The sequence below is a fragment of the Halichoerus grypus genome, chromosome 8 (assembly GCF_964656455.1).
Source record: "Halichoerus grypus chromosome 8, mHalGry1.hap1.1, whole genome shotgun sequence".
Lineage (NCBI taxonomy): Eukaryota > Metazoa > Chordata > Mammalia > Carnivora > Phocidae > Halichoerus > Halichoerus grypus.
Window position 1 is genome coordinate 863,735 of NC_135719.1, and position 13,425 is coordinate 877,159.

Below are 13,425 nucleotides of genomic sequence, written 5' to 3' on the forward strand. Positions count from 1 at the left end.
CCGAGGCTAGCCCACCCATCCCTCTCCCTGGCCTCCATCCTATCCCTGTCACCCCTGCTCCAGGCTAAGCCCGTGGCTGTGGCCAGGCTCCTCACAAGTGTCTTGCATCTCTTGTCCTTGGTGACAGCACCCAGACCCCCACGATGGACGGGCTAGAAGTCCAGGAGTAGAGGCTGCTGGTGGGGTGCGTGTGGGGGCCTGGGGAGCTGGCACAACCCGGAAACCTCACTGCACCTCCTGACGAGCAGGCTGATCATGCTGGAGTGAGCTCTGCGGAATGCCAGGGCATCCTCAGGGCAGAGGACAAGGGGGGTGCTGTGCGGGCCGCTCGGGAGCCTCAGCTGGAGGAGACACTGGAGGTCCCAGGCCCGGGTTCCTCGTGCACTTGGCCTCGCCGGGAGCACTCCCACCCTAGGAGTCATGCGCATTACCCCCTTTCACAGGGACGCGGAGGCAAGACGCCGTGCTGTGCCCAAGGTCCCCTCCAGGAAACAGCGCTGCTGAGCCAGGACAGGGCGGCTCAAGGCCCAGCGCCGCTTCTGCGGCCCCAGGCGGCCCGGGCTGCCGTGTAGGTGCCTCAGAGGCTGTGGGGGCGGCGGGCTCCCTTTGTTCTTGTACACCTTCCCCCAAGCCCTGGTGTCCACAAGCCCGGGCCCGAGTGACTAACAGACAGTGCTCAGGAAGGGAGAGTAAACTTCCACCCAGCCCTTCTGAGCCACTGCAAATCCTGACTACGGGTGGCCGTGTGAACAGGCTTTGCTCCACGTGGGGGCTGGGGGTGAGGGAAGGGAGACACAGAGACGGAGACAGAGACAGAGACAGAGATGCAGAGATGCAGACAGAAATGCAGAGAGAGATTCAGAGACGGAGACAGAGAGATGCAGACAGAGATTCAGAGACGGAGACAGAGAGATGCAGACAGAGATGCAGACAGAGACGGGGGGCGGGCAGAGACACAAAAACAGAGAAAGGAAGTAAAATCCACTGGGAAAGAACAAAGTCCCCATATGCAGAGACAAAGGCTGAATTCCAGGTTCTGGGAAGACGCTAAGAAAAAGGCAATTTGGAGAACTGAGAAAGACCGAAGGAAAACGTCAGGCTCTCAGACCCGTGCGCAGAGGGACCCAGTAAACCACCGGCAGGGCGGGAACGGGAAGGCGGCTGGTCCCCTGCAGGTGCGGCCCAGTATCCCATGGGGGTGCAGCCACCTGCGAGGTGGGGGACCACCCTCTCACGGAGGGGTTGCGGTTGGAGGTGTGAGGTGGCCCCCGCAGGGGCCGTGCCCGGGCTCCCCAGTCACCCAGGGTTCTTTTCAGTGACGGGCCAGGACACACCCAGAGTTAAGAGGGCCAAGTGGCCTCCTGGTCAGAGAAAGGACACTGGACGTGGAGTCTGACCACAGTGCGGCTCGGGGCAGGTGGGCCCCTTCCTCTGGCACGCTCGGGCCCTCCTCTGTGAAGTGGGTAGTTGGGCGGACACACCAGGCTCGGTCTTCCTGAGTTCCATGCCCTCTCTCTCTGTACCTACACCATCTCTGTGTATATCCACATCTCCCTCCACCTCCCTGTCTACACACGTCTCCATCCACCTACCCACCTACCCACCTGTCCACTGGGAGGGAGAGACACAGCCTGGGTGAGACCGTGTGCTCTGCACCTTTCCCCGGGGCTCTGGTTAGGCCTGGGACGGTTCCCCGTCGTTCCCTACAGCCTTCAGGAGGCTCTGGGTGTGGCTCTGGCCTGGCCCCTGTCTCTGTCAGGCTCAGGTGTGCTGCTCTGGTGTGGCCTGAGGGCCCAGGTGTGGCACCGTGTCCTGGGGTCAGCCAGGGGAGACCTAGAGCTTCAGGTCGGGGGAAGGTGCTTGTTTGGATCCCAGCCTGGTGGGGGCTGGGGGTGTCCGGTGGGCCCCAATCCTCCTGTCGCTGGAGGATTGCCTTCTCCCTGAGGCCCCTCCTCCCACGGAGCCTCACAGGTCTGACGGACCCACGGGCCTCCGACCACTCAAGGCCAGGCCGGGGTTAGCTTCCTTCCTCGGGGGACTCCGCAGCCCCACACAGAGTCTGGTACTGAGTAAGTGCCAAGTGGAGATACACGAATGCTCCATCAGCTCCGGGCCTCTGACGATGTCTCCATCAGGCACCCTGGGTCTGTGGTCCTCATCCCCTTACTCCTAAGGAAACTCAACATAATCCCGCCAATAACCACCTGAGCACTTGCTGCTTGCCAGCCACACGGTCTCTCAGGGGCACAGGCCCAAGTGGGGAAGGCAAGACCCCGAGGTTATGGCCTTTGCTGGGGTGGGGGGGGGGTGACTGCTGTATTTATCAGCATCCAGGTAAGCTCACCCCAAATAAGCAGAGCCTTGGGCTGGACCCTGTGGGTGATACAATGATCTCCATGCCAACCTATTTCCCACATTTATCCTACTTCCCTGGCAGCATGGAGGGATGGGGCAAACTTCTCCGGGGGAAGTCGCAAGATTGGGAGAGAAGGAGGTTTTCGTGACTGTGTGAGAACGGCCAAGGTTATGAACGTCCAGGGTGTTAAAAGTGAGGGGAGGCCGTGGCCCCTGCCCCACCACACCCAGTGGGTAAGCTTGGCTTGTTCTGCCCTGGCACTCTCCCCCCATGGCCCCACCAGAGATGGTGGCTGTGCACGTCCACACGAGGGACGTCCCTCGGACATCTGGCTCTGGTGGGCCAGGGGGCTTGTGGTTCTGGGCCCCACGGGACTGAAACAATCAGAGAGACAGGTCCTGGCAGGCTACCTCCCCAGGGTGCTGCCCAGACAGCAGACTGGAAGCCACCCCCAGATTTCCTGTGGTCACCTCTTTAGGATGGAGAGAGAGCTGTTTCACCTAATACATGGAAACCAACACAGCCAAGCAAAATAAGGAAGCAGAGGATTATGCTCCCAATGAAAGAACAAGATAAAACTCCAGGAAAAAACCTTCATGAAACTGAGACAGGTAATTTACCTGATAAAGAGTTCAAAGTCACGGTCACAGTCACAGAGCAGCTCACTGATCTCAGAAGAAGAACAGATGGACACAGAGAACTTCAACAGACAGAAAACATGAGAAAGTACCAAACAGAAGTCACAGGGTGACGAATACAAAACTGAACTGAGAAATACACAAAGGACTTCAACAGCAGAGCAGACGAAGCGGAAGAAAGGACTGGCCAACTGGAAGACAGGCTAGGGGAGCCCACTCTTAAATAGAGCAGCAAAAAGAAAAAAGAATTTGAAAAAGCAAAGACAGCTCAAGGGGCCTATGGAACAACATCAAGGGGAACAACGTTTGCATAATAAGGGTCCCAGAAGGAGAAGAAAACTTCTGTCCCCCAGAAAGGGACAGAAAACTTATTAAAAAAATAGTGGTCAAGAATGTGCCTGATCTGGGGAAGGAAACACACACCCAGGCCCGGGAAGCCTAGAGAACCCCAAATAACATGAACCCAAGGAGACCCACACTGTGACACATTATAAGTGAAACGTCAAAAGTGAAAGATAAGGAGGAGCTTCAAAGCATCAAGAGAAAATAACTCCTTATGTACAAGGGATCCCCGTAAGACTATCAGAGAGTTTTCAGCAGAAACTAGGCAGGCCACAGAGAGTGGCAGGATATTTTCAAAGTGCTGGAGGGAAAAACTTCCAACCAAGAATACTCCACCTGGGAAGGTCATTGTCAGAATCGAGGGGGAGCGAAAGTTTTCCAGATAAGCAGGAACTAAAGGAGTTCACCACCACCGAGCAGGCCTTATGAGAGATACTAAAGGGATTTGTTTAAGCTGAAAAGAAAGGCATTAATTGGGAACAAGAACACATATGAGAGCATAAAGCTCATTGGTGAAGGTAAACATATAGTAAACGCAGGGGATTAATCACCTATAAAGCTAGCAGGAACGTTAAAGGTAAAAGCAGTAAAAATAACTATGACTACAACAGTTAAGGGATACACACACACAAAAAGATGTAAAATGTGACATCAGAAGCATAAAATGTGGGGGGAGGGAGTAAAAATGTAAAGTGTCAGAATGTGTTCAAACTTAACTTGCTATCAACTTCGCAGAGATGGGCACACACACTCATGCACACCCGGGCACACCTCGTTCTCCTGTGCTTTGCCTTACTGGACTTCGCAGCTATTCCATTTTTTCAAAGTAAAGGTTTGTGACAACCCCACATCAACCATTTTTTCCAACAGCATTTGCTTACCCTGTGTCTCTGTGTCACCTTTTGGCAATTCTTGCAATATTTCAAACTTTTTCACTATCGTTATACTTGGTATGGTGATCTGTGATCAGCAATTATGACTTGCTGAAAGTTCAGATGATGGTTAGCATTTTTTAGCAATAAAGTATTTTTAGTTTTAGGTACGTACATTGCCTTTTTTATACATCATGCTATTGCACACTTAACAGACTACACTATAGTTCAAACATAACTTTAATATGCATTGGGAAACCAAAAAATTTATTTGACTTGCTTTATTGTGATATTCACTTTATTACAGGGATCTGGGACCAAACCCCCAACATCTCTGGGTGTGTCTGTAGGCTGATATGTGTAAGCCACATGGTAACCACAAGGCAAAAACCTATAGTAGATACACAAAAGTTAGTGAGATAGAAACCTAAACATAACACTAAAGAAAGGCATCAAACCACAAGGGAAGAGAGCAAGAGAAGAAGAAACAGAGAGGAAATATGAAACATCTGGAAAATAATGAACAAAATGGCAATAAGTACACACCTATCTAAGTACTTTAAGCATAAATTGAATAAATCCCCCAATCAGAAGACACAGAGTCGCTGAATGGATTCAAACAAAAAAACAAGACCCAGCCGTATGCTGCCTACAAGATGTCAGGACACTGGGATGTGAGAACACACAGACTGAAAGTGAAGGGAAGGAAAGAGACGTTTCATGCAAATGGAAACCCAAATAAAGCTGGGACAGCTGCACTTACATCCGACAAAAGAGTCTTCAAAATAAAGTCTGCAATAACAGACACAGATGGGCATTACCGATGCTAAAGGGGTTAATCCAGCAAGAAGATACAATGTTTGTAAATATTTATGTACCCAACATAAGTGCACCTAAACATATAAAGCAAATACTAAAGACCTAAAAAGAGAAATCTACAGCAACTCAGGGGACATTAACACCTCAGCAACATCAGTGGACAAATCATCCAGACAGAAAATCAATAAGGAAACAGTGGCTTTGAATGACACATTAGACCAAATGGACTTGACAGCTCTACACAGAACATTCCACCACAAACCAGCAGAAAACACATTCTTGTCAAGTGCACATGGAACATTCTCCAGGAGAGAACATATGTTAGGCCACCAAACAAGTCTCAGTGAATTTAAGAAGACTGAAATCATACTGAGCATCTTTCCAGACCATGATGGAATGCAACTGGGAATCAACTGCAAAAAAAAAAAACGGGAAAAAGATCACAAATGTGTAGAGATTAAATACTACTGAACAACCAATGGATCAATGAGGAAATCAAAGAAGAAAAAAAAAAAACCTTGAAATGAATGAAAACGAAAATACAACATATTAAAATCTATAGGATGCAGCAAAAGCAGTTCCAGGAGGGAAGTTCATAGTGAGACAAGAAACAAGACAAATCTCAAGTAAACAATGAAACTTTACACCTAAAGGAACTAGAAAAAGGAACAAAGCCCCACATCAGTAGAAGGCAGGAAATAATAAAGATCAGAGCAGAAATAAATGAAATTGAGACTAAAAAGACAACATAAAAAAATCAATGAAAATGGTTCTTTGAAAAGATAAATAAAATTGATAAACCATTAACTAGACTCAGTAAGAAAAAAGAGAGACGGCTCAAATAAATAAAATCAGGAAGAAAAGTTACGACTGATACCAAAGAAATACAAGGGATCATAAGAGACTACTATGAACAATTATACACCAACAAAAAGGGATCATAAGAGACTACTATGAATAATTATATACCAAGAAACTTAGAAAAACTGGATAAATTCCTAGAAACATACAGTCTTCCAAGACTGAATCATGAAAAAATAGAAAATCTGAATGGGCCAGTTATAGAAAGAAGATTGAATCAGTAATCGAAAACCTCCCAACATACCAATGTCCAGGACCAGGCAGCTTCACTGGTGAATGCTACCAAACATTCCAAGACGATTTAATACCTATCTTCAAACTCTTACCAAAAAATTGAAGAGCTATGAACGTTTCCAAACTCATTTTCCCAGGCCAGCATTACCCTGATGCCAAAAACAAACAAGGACACCACACACAAAAAGAGAAAATTATAGGCCAATATCCCTGATGAACATACATACAAAAATCCGCAACAAAATATTAGTGAACTGAATCAACACATTAAAAGGATCATATACATGATCGGGTGGGATTTATTCCAGGGATGCAAGGATGGTTAAACATCCACCAATCAATCAATGGGACACACCTCATTAACAAAACGAAGGATAAAAATCATATGATCATCTCAATAGCTGCAGAAAACACCTGACAAAATTCAACATCCATTTATGATAAAACTCTTAACAAAGGAGGGTTAGAGGGAACATACCTCCACATAATAAAGGCCATATACGAAAGACCCACAGCCAATATCATACATAATGGTGAAAAACAGAGCCTTCCCCTAAGGTCAGGAACAAGACAAGGATGTCCACTCCCACCACCTTTATTCAACACAATACTAAAAGTCCTCGCCACGGCAACCTGACAAGAAAAAGGAATAAAAGGCATCCAAATCAGTAAGAAAGAAGTAAAACCTTTACTACTTGCAAATGACATGCTACTATATATAGAAAGCCCAAAAGACTCCGCCAAGAAACTGCTAGAACGGATACAGGAATTCAGTAAAGTCGCAGGATACAAAATCAATGATTTTGAACATACGATGCACCCAGTTCAGCTCAACAAGCACTCTCTGCACACCTACTATGTGCTCAGTCCCTGCCCGGTTCCTGCAGGGGTTTCCCTGGGCCTGGCCTTTCCAGGTGGAAGCTGCCCGCTTGGACCTGCACAACACGACGTCCTGTGCAAAGCAGGTCTTCACCAGATCCGGGCCAGTCCAGTCAACCTGCCAGCCTCCAAGGCCTCCTAATGAGGACACTCCCCCCACGCGCAGCAGGTCTGGAGTCGAGGCTTCCTGTGGGCCAGATGCAGCGCAGACCCAGCAACAGGATGGCTCTCATGCTGGGGCCGCGTGGCTGCCGGGGGCACCCAACCCCACGAGAGATATGGGACGATCAGTTCTACTCTAAGATGTAGAACGGAAACAATGCCATCCCCAATAATGAAAAAGCAGAACGAGAAATCAAGGACTCAATCCCATTTACAATGGCATCAGAAAGATTAAAAAACCTAGGAATAAACAACTCAAGAGGTGAAAAACTATAAAACACTGATGAAAGAAATTGAAGAGGAAACAAAGAAATGGAAAAATTCCACGGTCATGGATAGGAAGATTTAATATGGTTAAAATGACCGTACTACCCAAAGCAATCTATAGATTCAATGCAATTCCTCTCAAAAATCTCAATGGCATTTTTCACAGAAAGGAAACAATCCTAAAATTCGCATGGAACCACAAAAGATCACAAATAGCCAAAACAATCTTGAGAAAGAAGAACAAAGCTGGAGGTATCCAGCTCCCTGGTTTCAAACTATACTACGAAGAAAGCTAGAGTAATCAAAACAGTATGATATCGGCATAAAACTGAGCCTAATTCAAAACAGAAGTGCCTGCCCGGCTGGTGGGTGCTCTGTGGGCTTGCAGTGGAAATGGGATTACTGTCCAGGCTCAGATCCATTTCAGAAGTTCGGGGCAACGTCAGAGTTACTGAGGGTCAGAACTGCCCATGTGGTGGGTGACTGGTGGAGCACATCAAGGATCAGGGTGGACCCTCCCCAAGGGATGCTCAGGACTCTCCTCCCATCCTCTGCTGATTGTTCCCCCAGGCCGGGCTGTGGACACACATACACACACGCACATGCATGCACTGTGTGCACACGGGAGGGATGCAGGCAGAGGGGCGCTGGGAGGCAGGGGCTCTGCTCAGTGATGGCCCCGGGGCCGCCTGGTTCCTCTGAGGCAGGGAGCAGGGCTGTCTCTGGCCAGCGTGTTCTCGGAGGAACCACCTCCTCGTCCTTGGGGCGGGGAAGACATCACCTCCCCTTCTCTCTGCGGTTCTGCGCTCCTGGTCTGCCCCTTTTCTCTGCCTATACCTGCTGGCCATCTGTGCACCTCTCTGCCCCTTTCTCCCTGGGTCTGGCCCTGCGTCTCTGGTCTCCACCCCTCCCCAGGCCCCTCTCCCACGCTGCTCAGCTTCCTTCTGCAGGGTAGCTGAGTCCACTGGCTGGGGTCATAGCACAGGCCCCAGGGGCGGCCCCACAGATCTCCCCTTCTTGGTCTGCTCCTCCGGCTCAGGCTGGTGACATCCAGGTCAGGAGCTCCCCGTCTCTCTCCTCCTGCCCCAGAAGTCTGGACACATGTGCTCTGCACCTGACATGCACTCTCCCCTCCCTCAGCTCCCTTCTGGCTGGTTCGGGCGTGTGCGGGACAGGATTTCCGGATCCTGGAGCAGGATGATGGTCTGCGATTAGGGCACGGGCTGAGGGAGGGAGGAGGGGCCCCTGGCTTGCTTTTGGTTCCAGGTCCCAGGCTCCAGGGCGTTGGTGGGCCCAGCCCAGCTCACTGGAGCCCTCTGACAGCCACCGACCACCAGAATGTCCCATCCCCAGCACCTGCCTGGGAACCGCCTGTGGCTGGTGGTCTAGACGGGAGTTGGAGTGTTTCTGGGGTTCTAGATATACTCTCAGTATCAGTCTTTTCTAGGGAGGAACAGTGACTCTGGGTACCATCAGAGTTCTCGGGATGGTCCCACAGCTTCAGGTGGAGCTGGATCAGAGCTCAGACAGACCCCAGGTCCCCCTGGAAGCTGAGCCACCCCGGGGCCTCCCCAGAGTGACCAGGCTGGGCAGAGGCAAGCGACGGGTCCCAGCAGAGCTGCAGACTGGACAGCGGATGTCCTGGGGTCATGTGACGACAGCAAGACCACATCTTGGGCGCGCCCGGAACGATGCCTGACCAAGCAGGGCTCGCTTGAAGCTTCTCGGGGTCCGCAGGACCGGAACAACGCGTGGGCCTCAGCATGGCCACAGGACGCGGCCTGAGTCGCACCTGCCACGAGGACATGACCACGTGGTCATGCGGGATGGCTCCCTCGGCAGAACAGCAACTCTGTTCCGGAACCCGCCGTGGGGACCCCCCAGAACTCTCCGGGGCGACACCGAGCCACACCCGCCGCCCCCCGGGGTCCTGGGTGGGATGGGGACTCACACTACAGGATACATCAAGGATGCAGGATAAACTCAGAAACAAATCTGAGGCCTCCTCTGGGAGTCCGTTTCCGTCCGGAGTCCTGACAGGCCTCCTGAGAGCTGCCGGAATGACCCAGGAGTGCGGCACCCGCAGGATGCACCCGTGGACCACACCCGACTTCGCTGCAGGGGCAAGGCTCGCCGAACGACCCCTGGAGCCTCGCCGGAGCCGAGCCAAGGGCCCGGAACTCGCCCCGGGCCTCCGCGGATATCCAGCACAGACCAGTGCGTCCCTCCATCTGAAGTCAGGCCTCCCTCAGGAGTCCCACGACGGACCCGGGAGCACGCTCAGCATCCGGGCCAGGCCGCTCCCACAGATCCGGCTTTCTCCCAGGGCTTGGCAGGTCCCGCTGGTTGCTGCATCCCTCGCCCCGTGGGTCTCTCCCACGGCTGTACCCTGCATTCTGATGTGATTAGTCTGGGTACGGCCCGCGCGTCTCCCGGGGACTCTGAGGGGCAGTCGAGGCCGATAACCGCTCACGGGTCTAGACCTTCACCTGGACCTCAGCAGGTTACGGGGGACGGATCCAGAAGCGAGACCTGTGAGTGCCAAGCCCACAGGCAGGACCGCACACCACACCTGGGTTTGTGCCAGGACCAGAAGCACACGGGGGTCCTTCCTTACCTTGGCTGGAGGAATATTCTAGAGACACATCTGTGGTCTCACCGGGGCTGACAGCCTGGGTTCCAGCTCAAGCCTGCCCCCAAGATGCCCTCCCCCCTCCTGGCTGACCTGGCCACTAACCAGCTCCGGCCGCCTGATGGCCATCGGGGGCTGGATCGATTTCCCCTCCTGCCCACGCACCTCAGTTTCCAAAGTCCTCAGCACCTGGATCACAACCTTCCAGCATTGAGGGCAGCTCGACAGACTCGAGCCTCTGGAATTTGGGGAGGTGGCTCGAAGCCCCCCGCCTGCTTAGCCTGCCCCCTTGCCTCGTGCCTTTCTCACCTGACCGGCAGGGGTGCGGTGCCCCCACAGACACCCCACGCTGGGGGACCGGCCGTCCCACTCTGCCGACGACCCAGGGGCTTCTGCAGGCACAGACTTTCAGTGCTAAGACCAAGAGAGTCCCGAGCAAGCCGGGAAGGTGGGTCACCCCACAGACGAAGGGCTGGGGCTGGGGCTGCTCACAGAGCTCAGGGACACTGGGCAGCCTGCTGTCTGTCACTGGGCCATGGCAGTGACCCTAACGCCCACCTTGAGCAAGACCCACACAAGTGTATCCATCATGGAAAATAACATTCCTCCTGCTTTCACTCTCTCTGAATGATTTCTCATTCATGACTCCAACCCGTGTGTCTCCAGCCCCCACGTAACCAGACACAGGCCCCCTCACGGCTCAGCGACAAACACGGAGGGCCTCCAGGAAGACCGGGCGCCCCTCTAGCCAGAGCTTAGCCTACTGCTTTCCCCCTCCCTCTGCCCCGCCAGGCACACGGCCACGCTTTCGCACGGCCCCTTCCCCCCCCCCCCAGCAAAGCCACGATCAGCCTGCACTGTGATGACTTTTTAACGGTCTTTCCCAGGAGCGCGGAGGCTGGGCTGCAGGCGCTTGGGCCCCTCCTCAGACCCGTGAGAGCAGAACGCGGGGGCGGAGGAACAGGGCAGGGGCATGGGTTTTGGACCCCGGAATTTTTAAGAGTCCCCCCAGTGGGTTCTGATGCTCATCCGGTGCTGGGGCCCCCTGAGGGGAGCGGTGCGCACAGCAGAAGCACTTCTCCTGGAGACCAGCCCCGGAGCAGTGGGGGCATGCGTCCCCGGGGTCACTCCCCGGGTCCCCAGGTGTTTGGAGCAGTGACATGGACAGGCGGGACTGCTGAGCTGTGTGTGGTGAAGGCCAAGAGCAAGAAAAAAGACAGAGAAGGAAGCAGAAGAGTCCTAGAGAGAGGCGGGGATGGGGGACCATCTAACCTGGGGGGCCGGCAGAGAGGGGGTTCCTGGTCCAAGCCGTGGAGGCCGGGCCCACGTTCTCCACATCATTCCTTAATTACCACGGCCACTATTCCAAGGGAGTCCTCCCTTTGGCTTAAGCTGCTCTGAATGAGCTCCCTCCTTTCCACTGAATGATTTCTGACCAAGAAATACCCCTGGAGCTTGGCACTGTGCCCTGGCCCGGGCACGGAGCAGCCTTCATCTGCTGGATGGGCGACTGGACACATTCATCACCACGGTACAGGACCCTGGCTTATTAAGTGATGACAGGAAAGCCACGAAGCAGGTGACACTGACTTTGCTTCTCAGGCTTGGGCAGTGGGGCTGGCTGGAAGTGGGGGGGGCCCTGGCTTCTCATGATCGATGTCTGGGACTCTTCAGGGAGACCCAGAGGCCCGCTCGCTCTCATCGTCAAGGCTCTGTGCATTCCTGCAATGAAGGAATTTTCCTGGGACCTTCTTTGCCACGGAATCCTTTTGTTTTCAGTCTCTGGAAGATCGATCCGCATTCCATAAAACCAGCGTTCTGGGGAGTCCACCTTGGGACCCTTGGTTTGGAGTCACCTGACCTCGGTTCAAATTCATTACTTATTATTTGGCCTCGGGGTCTTCAAGACATCTCTCCTGTGGATCTGTTCTCTCTTCCACAAAGTGGGGAGGGTATCGCCCGCCTCACAGGGTTTTTTAAAACAGATAATGTGAGAGCTCATGGCTCATAAAAGTGCTCAATAATGGATTTTGAACAAATTGAATCCTTTGCAAGTCCAAGTGATGGGACTAATCAACCCATTGGTGCCAAATTACCAGGAAACACACACGCATGTGCATTCACACACATGTGCAAAGGGCGGCCCCCAAATCCACCAGAAGCTGTGACTATGACCTTATTTGAAAATAGGGGTTTGGCAGACGTACTCGAGTTAAGATGAGCTGTGCTGGGTTAGGAAGGAGAGGCCCTGATGAAAAGAGGGACAACGGGGAGCAGACACACAGGGACAAAGCCAAGAGAAGAGGTGGGCAGAGGTCACGGGCCGCCAGGGACCGCCAGAAACCATCAGAAGCTGGAAGAGGCCAGGAGAAGTCCTTCCCCAGGACTTCAGACTCCTAGCCTCCACAACTGGGAGAGAGCCCACCACTGCTGCTTCAAAGTAAAAAATGCACACCCCTGCCCCCAAAACCCAGGTGCACGAGCGCACTCACGAGGCCTGGGGGCTCGTGACCCAAGGGGTCGTGGCTGCGTTAAGGTCGGGGTTACTATGCGCCAGCAATGGCCGCATCTGGGGCCGGCTCCAGCTCCCATCCCTCTCATTCCCCATATTCGACTGGCCGGCCAGCGTCCTGCTCTGGACGTCGGAATCCGTGCGCCCCCAGCCCCGTGCCGTGCCCTGCTTCAAGGCTTCATGTCCTCCCACCTGGACCCCTGAGCCGCCCCCTCCAGCCCATCCTGGTCTCCCCCGCTCCGATTCATCCTGCTCGGCCAGAACCAGACCCACCGTCCGGGCCTCTGCTCCCTGCCTCCTCTAGCTGAGTGGCAGAGGTACCCTTCTTGGTCTTCTCTGGAGCCCTCGGCCCCCAGCGGGTCCTCCCTTCTGGTCCTCCTTGGGGGCCCTGGGCCTCGGCCAGCCCTCTCTGCCCGAGGCTGCCTGGTGTCCCAGTCCAGAGGGGGTCGTGCTGGAGAACCTGCTGGGGCTTCAGCTGAGCGTGTGTGTGTGTGTGTGTGTGCATGCACGTGTATGCGTGTGTGCATGCATGTGTCTGTGTGCGCATGCGTGTGTGTCTGTGTGTGCGCATGTGCATGTATGTGCGTGCACACACGTGTCTCTGTGTGCATGTGTGCACATGTGCATGTATGTGCGTGCACACACGTGTCTCTGTGTGCATGTGTGCACATGTGCATGTATGTGTGTGCACGCACGCGTGCCTGTGTGTGCATGCATGTGCGCGTGTGCATGTGTCTGCACGCACGCGCGCGTCTCTGTGTGCATGCGTGTGTCTGTGTGCATGTGTGTCTGTGCGTGCATGTGCATGTATGTGCATGCACGCGATGTGTCTCTGTATGCATGCATGTGTG

At 53.4% G+C, this 13,425-nt stretch overlaps 1 protein-coding gene across 2 annotated transcripts in view; it reads right to left on the bottom strand.

The window, feature by feature from the left end:
- The window catches only part of RASGRF1 (Ras protein specific guanine nucleotide releasing factor 1), a 101,698-nt gene that overhangs the window by 79,801 nt on the left and 8,472 nt on the right, over positions 1-13,425 (bottom strand). The gene's annotated exons all lie outside the window — the stretch shown is intronic.